Source organism: Leptonychotes weddellii, chromosome 6, assembly GCF_054177405.1.
Source record: "Leptonychotes weddellii isolate Sample4059 chromosome 6, ASM5417740v2, whole genome shotgun sequence".
In the NCBI taxonomy this organism is placed as follows: domain Eukaryota; kingdom Metazoa; phylum Chordata; class Mammalia; order Carnivora; family Phocidae; genus Leptonychotes; species Leptonychotes weddellii.
The window spans coordinates 137,090,937-137,103,283 of NC_138374.1; the positions used below are offsets into that span (position 1 = coordinate 137,090,937).

A 12,347-nucleotide genomic window follows, 5' to 3' on the forward strand; every position below is an offset into this window, starting at 1 on the left:
GTGCCCCTGTGCAGGATTTTTAATATATGCTAATCTAATAATTATAAGTGATTTTATGTTATAGGAAGAAATGTTGTTAACCCTGTATGTCTCATAATAAAAATCTAAGCATTCAAAATTATCAGCTTCATAAAAGGTAACAATATTCAGAGGGACTTCATTCTGCAGAGTTATCTCTAGATATCTTCATAAAAGCTGCTTCAAATGTATATAAAATGACATGAAGCAAATCTAGATAATAAATACATTTGTAACATCTACAAAGTGTCTTAAGAAGTGAAACAAAGATAGAAAACAAGAAACAGGCAGCATTGCCCAGTCGTGTAGAAGGCATCTCTAATCAGAAGTTCTTTATCAGAGATCTCAACTCTGGGGGTTTGTAAATTAACCCTAGGGAGTCCATAGAACCTCTCTTGTTATAAATAAAATTATGTGTATGTATGCTTGTGTGTGTTTTTCAGGAGAAAATCCATACATTTCATCAGATTCTCTAAGTAAATTCTCTAAGCCTCTATATCCATTCCTATAAAATGGTAATAATAAGGTAATCATGACAAGTAATGAGATTATAGTGTTTACTGAAGGGGTTTGCACATAGTAAGTACACAGATGTTAATTGGTAGTAGTTTTCCCCCAAAGATTAAAAACTTGTGCATGAGAGGAAATGATAAACCCCTCAGAGATAAGTTTTTGCTCCTGATGTTCATTATTCATGAACTTTAAAAAAAACTAAAAGCCATTTTGGTTGAGAAACTGAGCATTCTTTAGTTTTTAACAATGTAATAAAGAGAAAAAAATGTTCCTAAACTTATAATTAGATTCATTCAGTAAGTACTTGATAAATATTTAATCAACAACAGTTATTGAATATCTGTCTGCCAGGCATTCTACTTTGTGGGCCCTTGTGATATACTAGGGAATAAGGGATGCAAGTTCATTGTTCTCATGCAACTTACAATGGAGGAGAGGGGTAATAAAAAAACTTACATGTTAAATGTCATTAAAAATTGATAAAGGGATATTAAAAAAAAAAAAAAGAATAAGAAGAGGGTCTATGAGAGTGTGGAATGGGGGCCTGACTCAGCAAGCCATCCTTGAGAAAGTGACTCTAAACTTGTTTGTTACGTGAAGGATGAGCAGCAGTTAGCTGGGAAAATGGGAGTCCATTTACTCATTTATTCATTCATTCATTCATTCATTCAATCCTTCCTTTATTTATTAAATTCTAAAACGTGGTGCTGTTCCTGGCGTGTAGTAAAGACATGATGGCAGGCCTCATTAACTTTCAGCTTTAGTGAAGGAAGACACAGCGTAGCAAGCACGCAGATAAAGGCATAATTGAGGAAAAACGCCATCAAGTTAATGCAACAGTGTCAAGATGAATCATTAGGGGAGGGGGACACCTATTTAGATAAAGTTACTAGTTATGGCCCAAGGACAAAAAGTTGAAGGATGAGAAGCCCCTGGCTTCTCAAGCTGAGGTTTCAGTAAAGAGCACAGTTGAAGGTCCTGGACGAAGAGCTTGGATGTTAGACTCTGCGGTGGGGTCACTGTGGCCGGACAGGAACACAGAATGGTTCCAGAGTTGAGGCAAATAGAGAAGCCAGACCGTGTCCGGAGAGTTTAGGTTTTATACTAGGCTTAGGCAAGGGACAGAGGGGTGTTGATTTTAGATTTGCTTTTTTAAAAGATCATTCTGGCCCATGTGTGAACACTGCACTGCAGAGGAGAAAAATAGCTATAGGGAGACTGGTTTGTAGGTGGCGCGGTGGTCTGTCTGGAGGAAACGGTGGCACTTAGGTGAGCAGCTGGTCGACTTGTGCAGGCACACTGGAGAGGGCTGGTGCCAGCCGGGAGGAGGCACACATTTAAGGAGAGCACAGTTTTCACTTTTAATCTGCGTAACCTTTGGGATGCCTTTAGAACATTCAAGTGGAGATACTGAGCAGGCAGTTGGAGATCTAGTTCTGGAGCTCAATAAAGATGTTTTGGCTGGAGATAGGGGCATTTCACTAGGAGGTTTTGAGAAACTGTCAATATCATTCACTGAAAATAAAAGGGCTTCTGGAAAAGATAAAGCTGGGAGCAGATTCGCCAAATGTATGTATGCAGCTTTGTAACCAGAGCACCAAGAAAAATAATTGTAGAAAATGCCAGCAGCAGTTAAAAAGACAAGTTGTTTAATAAATAAAGAGATACTCCAGTAAACATAGGCTTTAACTTTTTAGGAAATAAAAGTAACTTGATAGAAGGGACTATAAAGAAGGGTTGAAGCTACTCAGCTGGAGACACAAAAATTGGCAAATAAATGAAGTGATGCCACATATAGCTGGTTCTGGTTTATTGTCCTTGTTTGGTTTTTTTGCATGGAGACTGGGGGAAAGCACAGGATAAGCACTCATCAGAAAATCTCTGACCAGTTGGAGCCAAGAAGAGGAATATGGGATGAATGATGAATGGGCACTGTGAAGAGAAGTGCATTGCTCCATGGTTTACTCCATTTCATTTGTGTGAATATATTCTCTTCCACTGTTAACTTGGTGCTTCAGAACATTAATGTGCTTTGAAAAATCATGTGTGGACTCGCACAATTTCCATATTGTCCTGGTATTCTTCTCTTTATCAGTTATGTGTGAGCTCTTTCACTGTACTATTAAAAAAAAAAAAAGATTATAAATTTACGAACCGTCAGTGTATCTGTCATCGTGTGATGGATGGTGCTCCCCTAAGGAGGGAGTACAGAGTGAGAAAGGAGGGCCTAGGACCGCCCCGAGGAACTGCAGTATTTAAAGTAATGATTAGGGGCCCCTGGGTGGCTCAGTCGTTAAGCGTCTGCCTTCGGCTCAGGTCATGACCCCAGGGTTCTGGGATCCACCCCCACATTGGGCTCCCTGCTCTATGGGAAGCCTGCTTCCCCCTCTCCCACTCCCCCTGCTTGTGTTCCCTCTCTCGCTGTGTCTCTCTCTGTCAAATAAATAAATTAAAATCTTTAAAAATAAAATAAATAAATAAAGTAGTGATTAACAGCCATTTGGTTTATCTGGGACCATTTGTGATCTCTTCTGTTTTTAAAAAATTAATTGCTTAAGTTTAAAAATCTGGAGATTTCAAGGGGCGCCTGGGGGGCTCAGTCGTTAAGCGTCTGCCTTCGGCTCAGGTCATGATCCCAGGGTCCTGGGATCGAGCCCCGCATCGGGCTCCCTGCTCGGGGGAGACCCTGCTTCTCCCTCTGCTGCTTGTGTTCTCTATCTCTCTGTCAAATAAATAAATAAAATCTTAAAAAAAAAAAAATCTGGAGATTTCACATAAGAGTGAAAGTCTTCTGAAGTCTGCTTTTCTTTAGAAGAAAAATCAGAACATCTGGCAACAGTTAATCCACATTTCCTGGATGACATCAGTGGCTGTGTCTCAGTAGTAGCAGGCCCCCCTGACCCCCCACCCCCCGACCTTGGTTGGGATATGCATTCTTCAGCTCCCCTCAGTCCTCCGTTTCCTGTAGTTTTCTGTACCTGGCCTGGTTCAGATGTTCAAGCAGGGTATCTGTCTCTAAGGAACATTTGAGTTCGAGGCCTCTAAGAGTTATGAGAAGGAACTTATAAGAGGTGTAGGATTGAGGTGAAGGTGAGTGAGAAGACAGATGAGGTGGTTGAATGTATTATCTACATAAACATTAGAGTCACCCAAGAGACCCCTTACAGGAGGTGGGCTGGAAGAATAAATGTGAGCCTGGTTTCAGTGTCCTCAGGAAATGAGATAACCGGTCTAATACAGGAAAATATTTGCTTTAAGAATAAGAACTTGTCGGGGGCACCTGGGTGGCTCAGTTGGTTAAGCGACTGCCTTCGGCTCAGGTCATGATCCTGGAGTCCCTGGATTGAGTCCCGCATCGGGCTCCCTGCTCGGCGGGGAGTCTGCTTCTCCCTCTCCCACTCCCCGTTTGTGTTCCCTCTCTCGCTGTGTCTTTCTCTGTCAAATAAATAAATAAAATCTTTAAAAAAAAAAAAGAATAAGAACTTGTCTCCTTCCCCTTTAAAACAATAACAAAACCATTAAGGTCTCTCTGAAGTCACTGTTCTGACACTAATTTTGTACCATAACTGGGTGTCCTACAGTTCAGTTCTGATACTAGTTACCTGGAGTTAGGAAAGACTCAGCAAGTTAAGAGCAAAGTCCTTCAAAGACCTACCTTACTGTGCAGGGCAAGTTTCAGTGACCCAGTCCACCCACACTCTGGTCTAGCCTGCTACAAATTTGAGGCTTCCCACAACCCCTCAGTTGTGATAATTTGGTAGAACGACTCAGAACTAACTGAAACCGGGCTCCTGGGTGGCTCAGTTGGTTAAGCGACTGCCTTCAGCTCAGGTCCTGATCCTGGAGTCCTGGATCGAGTCCCGCATCGGGCTCCCTGCTCGGCAGGGAGTCTGCTTCTCCCTCTGACCCTCCCCCCTCTCATGTACTCTCTCTCATTCTCACTCTCTCAAATAAATAAATAAATCTTTAAAAAAAAAAAAAAGAAGAACTAACTGAAACCACTGTACTTAGGATTACAGTTTTATTATAAAGGATGCAGATCAGGAATTGAAGAGATTTGTAGCAACGTCTAGAGTGGAGAAGGGGACACACTGCTTCCATGCCCTCTTTTTGTGGCATCTGGCTGTGTCGCCTCCCAGCACATCACTGTGTTCACCAATCAAGATGCAACACCAGGCCTCTGGGGCTAGAGTTTTTATTGGGCTTAATTACATCAGCATGATTGATTAAATCACTGACTGTGTAATTGAACCCAATCTCTAGCCCCTCTCCACTCACTGTAGATTGGGCTGGCCCAAAATCTCAGTCCTCTGATCCTGTGATTGGTCTTTCTAGTGAGCAGCCCCATCAGTGAGGCTATCTTGGGGCCCACCTTAAATCACCTCTTTGGCATAACAAAGACACTTCTATCACTCAGGAAATTCCAAGGGTTTTTGAAGCTCTTTGCCGGGAATCCGAGACAAAGAACAGATAAATTATTATATCAAAAGTCTGAATTCTTCTGTTAGCTTGTATCTTGGAGCCTCTCTATCTTCTTCACAATCACTCTTTTGATAAGCAAACAGAAATGTGTCTAGATTTTTTTTTTTAAGATTTTATTTATTTGAGAGAGAGAGACCATGAGAAGAGGAGGGGCAGAGGGAGAAGCAGACTCCCAGCTGAGCAGGGAGCCCTGAGATCCTGAGATCATGACTTGAGCCAAAGGCAGTCACTTAACCGACTGAGCCACCCAGGAGGCAGCCCCCTTCACAGTTATTGTCTATTGTTTGCCAGGAGCAGGGGATACAAGCATGAATAAAATGTCATTTCTTGCCATCAGGAATTTACAATTCAGCAGAAAACATAGACATGTATACAAATAATTATTGATAGCCCCAGGGGCATCTGCCTGGCCCAGTCAGTTGAGCCTGTGACTCTTGATCTCCAGGTTGTGAGTTTGCGTCCCACATTGGGTGTAGAGATTACTTAAAATCTTAAAAAAACAATTATTGATAGTTCCTAAAATGGAGATATTCACAACATGTTTTGGGGGTAGAGAAGAGAGGAACTGAGGAGATAGACATTTTTAGTTTAGTGTGCAAAGAATAAAGGGTGAAGACTATTGCTTACAGAGAAATAAGCTTTTCAGGGTCTTGGAGATCTGATAGTGTGCTTGGGTAACTGCAAACAGTTTGATATGGGACCCAGGAGATGAGGCTGGAAAGATAGGCAGGAGAAAGATCATAAAACCTCTTGTTTATATAAGATACCAAGGAGTTAAATAGGGTTTACCCTATAGGCAATGGGAAGTTAAAGGTATGTATGTATGTATGTATGTATGTATTTATTTATTTAATTTTAATGTATTCATTTTAGAGAAAGAGCATGAGCACGAGCAGGGGGGGAGGCAGACTCCTTGCTGAGCAGGGAGCCCTATATGGGGCTCCATCCCAGGACCCCGGAATCATGACCTGAGCCAAAGGCAGATGTTCAACCGACTGAGCAACCCAGGCGCCCCGAAGTTAAAGGTTTTAAAGAAGAATGATTTGCTGAGATTATATTGACAGCACTATGGTAGATGGACTGGAAAGATATCAGGTGTACCAGTTTGGGAATCATCCCAGCAAAATATTATGGGGGCCTGAACTAAGGTAGTGATGAAGAAAGCATAGAAGTCGATTTTAAGAGGTGAGGAAAGGGGGAGATTTTAGAATGTCTGTAAGATCCCTCTTTTCAGGAATTGGTTGGACAGCCCTGTGACTGAATGAAAGGGGGCATACAGGAGGAGATGGTTGGAGCAGAAAGTGGATTTGGGTTTCATGCTGGTTACTGGGATGTGGAGATCTGTAGCTCAGAAGAGAAATCAGCCTGAAGATAAACGTTTTCGGGAAGTGATTGTGGAAGCTGTGAAAGCTCCCTGGAGACAGGGAGCACACTGGGTTTGTCCTAAGGGGAGTTTACAGTCAGCGGCAGGTGCTGCAGAGACTGGTTAGAGAAGGACGGAAAGTGGACAGTTCGGTTTAGTATGTTATCTTTTGTGATCTCAGCGGTTTGTATAGTGGTAAATGTTAGATTTCTGAGGAAGTGCATACAGAATTCTTACAGCTTTAAATTTTGTAGCAATTCTGGTTTATTATTTACTCGTAATTACACATTCTGTCAAGAAAATATTTGCATCTTGTCAGTGAGGTGATTGTTTCAGTGTCACATTATTCTTAAAGTGAAAAGAGCATAACTAAACTTTGTTTTTTTAATTTTTTTTTAAAGATTTATTTATTTTAGGGACGCCTGGGTGGCTCAGTCATTAGGCGGCTGCCTTCGGCTCAGGTCATGATCCCAGGGTCCTAGGATCGAGCCCCACATCAGGCTCCCTGCTCCGTGGGAAGCCTGCTTCTCCCTCTCCCACTCTCCCTGCTTGTGTTCCCTCTCTCGCTGTGTCTCTCTCTGTCAAAAAAAATACACAAAATCTTAAAAAAAAAAAAAAGATTTATTTATTTTAGAGAGAAAGAGTGCAAGCAGGGGGATGGGGGGAGAGAGAGAGAATTCCAAGCAGACTCCCTGCTGAGCACGGAGTCCCACATGGGGCTTGATCTCATAACCCTGAGGTCATGACCTGAACCAAAACCGAGAGTTGGACACTCAACCCTCAACCAGTTGAGCCACCCAGGTGCCCTTAAACTTTGTTATTTTAAATTGACCTCAGTCTTAGCAGCTGATATTTTTTCTAGACATAATTTGGAGATAGATTCATTATACATTAATTGGTATCCTGTTAAAATATCCAAAAAACTACTTACTATACCATATATTACAAAATTGCCAATTACCTTCTGGACATTATCCTGAAATAGCTTCCAGTGGCCAAAGCAGAAATAGTTTAAGCAACAAAATTAGTAATGACAGTATGGATTATAATGTAAAGAATATGTAAATACCTACTATTCAATGTTGATATAAATAAATGATTGTATGGGGCGCCTGACTGGCTCAGTCAGAAGAGCATGTAACTCTTGATCTCGGGGTTGTGAGTTCAAGCCCCATGTTGGGTGTAGAGCTTACTTGGGGGGAAAAATACGAGTACTTGATTAAATAGATCAGTGGAGGAAAGGACAAATCCTCCTTACGGAAGAATTCCAAATATTATATGTAGACTATCCTCTTCAAGGAGGTGGAGCTTAATTCCCCACTTTTTGAATATAGACTGAACTTAGTGACCTAAGGCCACATAACAGAATACAGAAAGGGTAAAATAGTAACTTTATAATGGAGAGGCCTAGCAGACAGCGCCTTAACTGGGAGCAAGTTCAGTTTGACCAATGATAAATCAGAGGGCAACATGTACCCTCTGATACAATGTAGTATTCTTTCCAAAAACTCACATCCCCAGTACTCTTTTGAAAAACACAGGCCCAGTCTAATAATACTAAAACAAGCCCAAAAAAGGGACATTATACAAAATATGTGACCAGTACTCCTCAAAAGTATTAAGGACCTGAGAAAACAAGGAAAGACTGAGAAACTGTCTTAAATCAGAGGAGATTAAGGAGACATGACAACTAAATACAATGTGATATCCTAATTTGGACCCTGGAACAGGAAGAGGACATAAGTGAAAAAATTATGTTAAAGTTAAGTTCATAGTTTTGGCAAATGTACCATAGTTATATAAGAGGTTAACATTAGGGGAAGTTGGGTAAAGGATATATGAGAAGTCTTACTTCATATTGTCTTTACAAATCTTCTGTAAATTTAAAATTACTCCAACCAGTTTAGATTTTTTCTTAGAGTATTGGGGCACCTGGGTAGCTCAGTCTTCTAAGCGTCTGCTCAGGTCATGGTCTCGGGGTCCTGGGGTCAAGTCCCACATTGGGCTCCCTGCACAGTGGGGAGTCCGCTTCTCCCTCTCCCTCTGCCCTTCCCCCACCCAGTGCGTGCGTGCATGTGTGGGCGCGCGCGCAGGCTCTCTCTGTCTCAGCTAAATAAAATCTTTTTTAAAAAAGAGTACTAATTATTGAATGAGGCCTATCTCAACTGATAACTGATTAAAGAAAAAAAAAGATGTTTGTATCGAGTAGATTTATCATTAAGTGTTCGTTGGCATAAAACAGGCATATCTGATTATGTTGATGTGAATATGAGAAAAATGAATAAAATTAGATCGGGGCACAGGTAGGAAGGATAGTCCTTCCCAGGTAGTCTGAAGCAGGGTTACTAACCTCTTGTTTCATAGATGGGCAAACTGACAATTACTTCAGCAGATTTGGATTAAACAAATTAAATTGCATAAAGCTTTAAAAAGGGTAACAGGTCTAATTATTTTATAAATGATGTTTATGGGGTGTTTAGCTTATTTTAACTTATGTACCCTTCTATAGTAACTGTTACAGACTAATGGTCTAAGACCCGCCTGGTACACATGGAATTGTAGTGATTTCACATGGAAGCCAGACCAGGCTTTCTAACTTCATCCAGTCCTCATAACTAATTCAAGTTAATTAAGTATGTATTTACGTTAGGTAGACATCAGATAGGCCTAACGGGAAATAGTTTCTGACCTGGAGAATCACATATCCATCCCTGTTTTCCAGCATTTTCAACTCATGGTTGGCTGTACATGTCAGAACCTGCAACCTGATTTCAAAATGGGGAGAGTGGTAGCATGGGGTATTTCCCATTTATAGCTTACAAATTATAGATGTATAAATACATATACACATACATACACACCCACATATATATTTAAAAATAGGTTTTGACAATTATTTTGTCCCCCAAGCATAAATTAGAGCTAAATTTTTTTTTGTTTGGAAAAAAGTATATTCATTGTAAAAGCATAATAGTCGAAGTGACGTATACTGTGTTTTTTCTTTTTAACTTAAGACTGTGCGCATTGATCAGAATTTTCTGATTTACGACAATTTCACCAGCATGTATAAAGATACACCCAAAAGTGAAGTGTGAACATATGGAGATGAGGTCAGAAAATTGTGCTGTTTTGTGCAGTTTTGGGGATTTCCAGAGGAATTCCATTTCAGTGAATAATCTGATTTGGATATTATGAGAAATAGCCTAATTAGAGGGAAAAAAAACACTTTTTAGCTTAAAAATCACCAGCATAGGCTCTGAATCATTCTCTCTTGTGCATTTAATTGGTGAGTCAGATGAAATGTATTGCTCTCAGTAAATGTATTTTCCACAATTGAGAACAGCTGTTTTTTTCATGGACCAAGCTTTTGTCTCAGTGCTCAGCTCATTCAAGAGAAGCTTCCAGGGCTCCTGAGCTGTGAACCATAGCAAAGGATTCAGAATTTGAATCTGGAAACAAAAAAACCTGATCAGAAACTTCCAAATAGTTTGGTATTTTATGTTCACATTCTTTTACTATGGTATTCATTTGTATTATAACCAGTTTTGATTCATTCACTGATCAACAAACACTGCCAATAGCCTTGACTTGTAAATGATAATATAAACTTCTTTCTTCAAATTAAAATTTTATAATATGCATTAGTTTTGGTGAGCAGGAATGATTTAAATGTTAGAAACTAGTTTTAAATATGTGATTTTGAAATAAATGTATATCATCTATAAACTGGTTACAGCATGGTGTCTTTCCAAATCTGGTACACTTAATCTGTTCTCCCGTAGCTTACCCAAAGATATTTCTAGCATTAGATACGTCAAACACAGGCACCTGGTTGGCTTAGTCGGAGGAGCGTGGGACTCTTGATCTCGGGGTCGTGAGTTCCAGCCCCACATTAGGTGCAGAGATTACTGAAAAATAAAATCTTTTTTTTTTTTTTTAAGATTTTATTTTTATTTATTTGAGAGAGAGAGAATGAGAGACAGAGAGCATGAGAGGGAGGAGGGTCAGAGGGAGAAGCAGACTCCCTGCTGAGCAGGGAGCCCGATGCGGGACTCGATCCCGGGACTCCAGGATCATGACCTGAGCCGAAGGCAGTCACTTAACCAACTGAGCCACCCAGGGGCCCCAAAATAAAATCTTTTTAAAAGAGAAAGAAAGAAACATCAAACATTCTGCTTACCCAAACCATTCCCTGGTTTCTTGGGTCTTTAGTGCTGAGCTCCCAACAGGGCGTGACCAGAATTCATAACTATAAGTTATGAAAATTTTCATAGTGGATTTACACTGAAGAAATACATGATTTATCCAACCAGCCGTTGGTTTCATTCATTGTGTTCTTTTGTTAATTTACATTTGGAAATTCCTCATTTTTAGCCTAGGATACTCCGGGCTTCAATGAAGTAGTTAGGTTGAATTATTATTCCAGTTTTTTCTTTGCGACGCCTTCCACTCCCATGCTAATATCTCTTCCCATTTGTCTTCACACCCAGGCATCTGTAAATGTAATATTTCTTTTTTATCTTAGAGTGGTTTCAGTTCCTCCTGTGTAGACATCAAGCAAGATATCTTGTGACAAATCAACTTCAGAACAGCTTCTTGGTTTCCACCCACTTTTGGGTATCATGGAAAGATTTCCAGATTCTTGTCCCTTAAAATCCAGTTATGTTCTTTTTTTGTTTTCTCAACTTTCTGTCTTTCTTATCCATGATTTCCTCTTATGGTTTTGCTGTATAAGTATCATCTTTCCCCCTTTTTGTCTAATTTGGCAAAAATGTTTCCCCAAAGTCTGTCTTTATGTTTAAAAGCTCATTGAATAGTGGCCAGGTAAAACCCAGAGACCATATAGTTAATACGACTTCCAAGGCTCCTTCACATGTCTGAGTGTGTTCAGTTCTTAGTTCCCTCATTATTTTCCCAATTTATGATATTCTCCCCTTTCAGTTTCCCTCCTTACTAATAGTCTGCCTTCTGTTTTACATGAAGATCTCTGTTTTTCCAACTGAAGAGAAAGAATATACATGTAGTAATCAACTTACATTTATGCTGAAGTGCAGTTTTATTTGGGTACTTCTTTTGTGATTTATCTGTAATTTCTACTTCATTTATGTGTGTGGCATTTCTAAACATATTTCTGAAGCTGCCAGATATCTGAGTAATGAGACACTCAGTAGTGCTTCTACCCAATAGTTTTGTGAATTGAAGAATCCCATTATATTCTGTTTACTTCTGAAGTATTTAATTAGTCGGCTTTATACTATATTGAAATGAGAAATGATGAGAAGTCTCTGATAAGTAAAATTATATGTAGTCTCCGTGTGTATTCTTTGATGGAGTACCAGAGTTTTTTGAACTGGAATCCATACAAACCTCTTGTCCTACAAGGAGTGGAGGGGCTTCACATGCCCCCCAGGCAGATCTGAAGTGACCCCTGATGAGACAGGAACAAACCTGTATCACGTGACAGAGCCCGCCGCGCAGTCGCCGCCCTGAGGAGTCCGCCACGTTGTCGGAGATGTGAGGAGCGAGCAGGGGAAGCAGAGGGCCGCACTCCTCCGGAACGGAGTTGGACAAGTTCTCGTGCCTCCTGTGGGCACATCGGGTTTTATGGATGTAATCCAGAGCATAACCATCTCCATAGCCCTGGAGAAGCTGTACTCAAGAGTCAGTGGATTCAAGATTCACTTCAGAGGAGGTTTTTCCAGCCTTGTGGGTACCTATGAGCCTTGGAGGTACCTTCTTACTCCTACTTCCCTGTCAGACGTACTTCTTTTACTGGCTCTTCTTCATGTTTAAGAATGATGCTTGATAGTCTACATTAGTTCCATTTCCTAATTGGGCATAAGTCCCTGCCCTTCTTTGTTATTTTAATATCGAATAGTTGCCTACACCTGTCAGTGACATTATTAAGTAGTTAGGGTCTAAAAATTTAACGATAAACCCAAGGAGCCAATTTACGTGTAATAGTATGACA

At 40.5% G+C, this 12,347-nt stretch overlaps 1 protein-coding gene across 6 annotated transcripts in view; it reads left to right on the top strand.

The window, feature by feature from the left end:
• ASH1L (ASH1 like histone lysine methyltransferase) overlaps nt 1-12,347 on the top strand; it is a 191,864-nt gene that overhangs the window by 71,778 nt on the left and 107,739 nt on the right. The gene's annotated exons all lie outside the window — the stretch shown is intronic.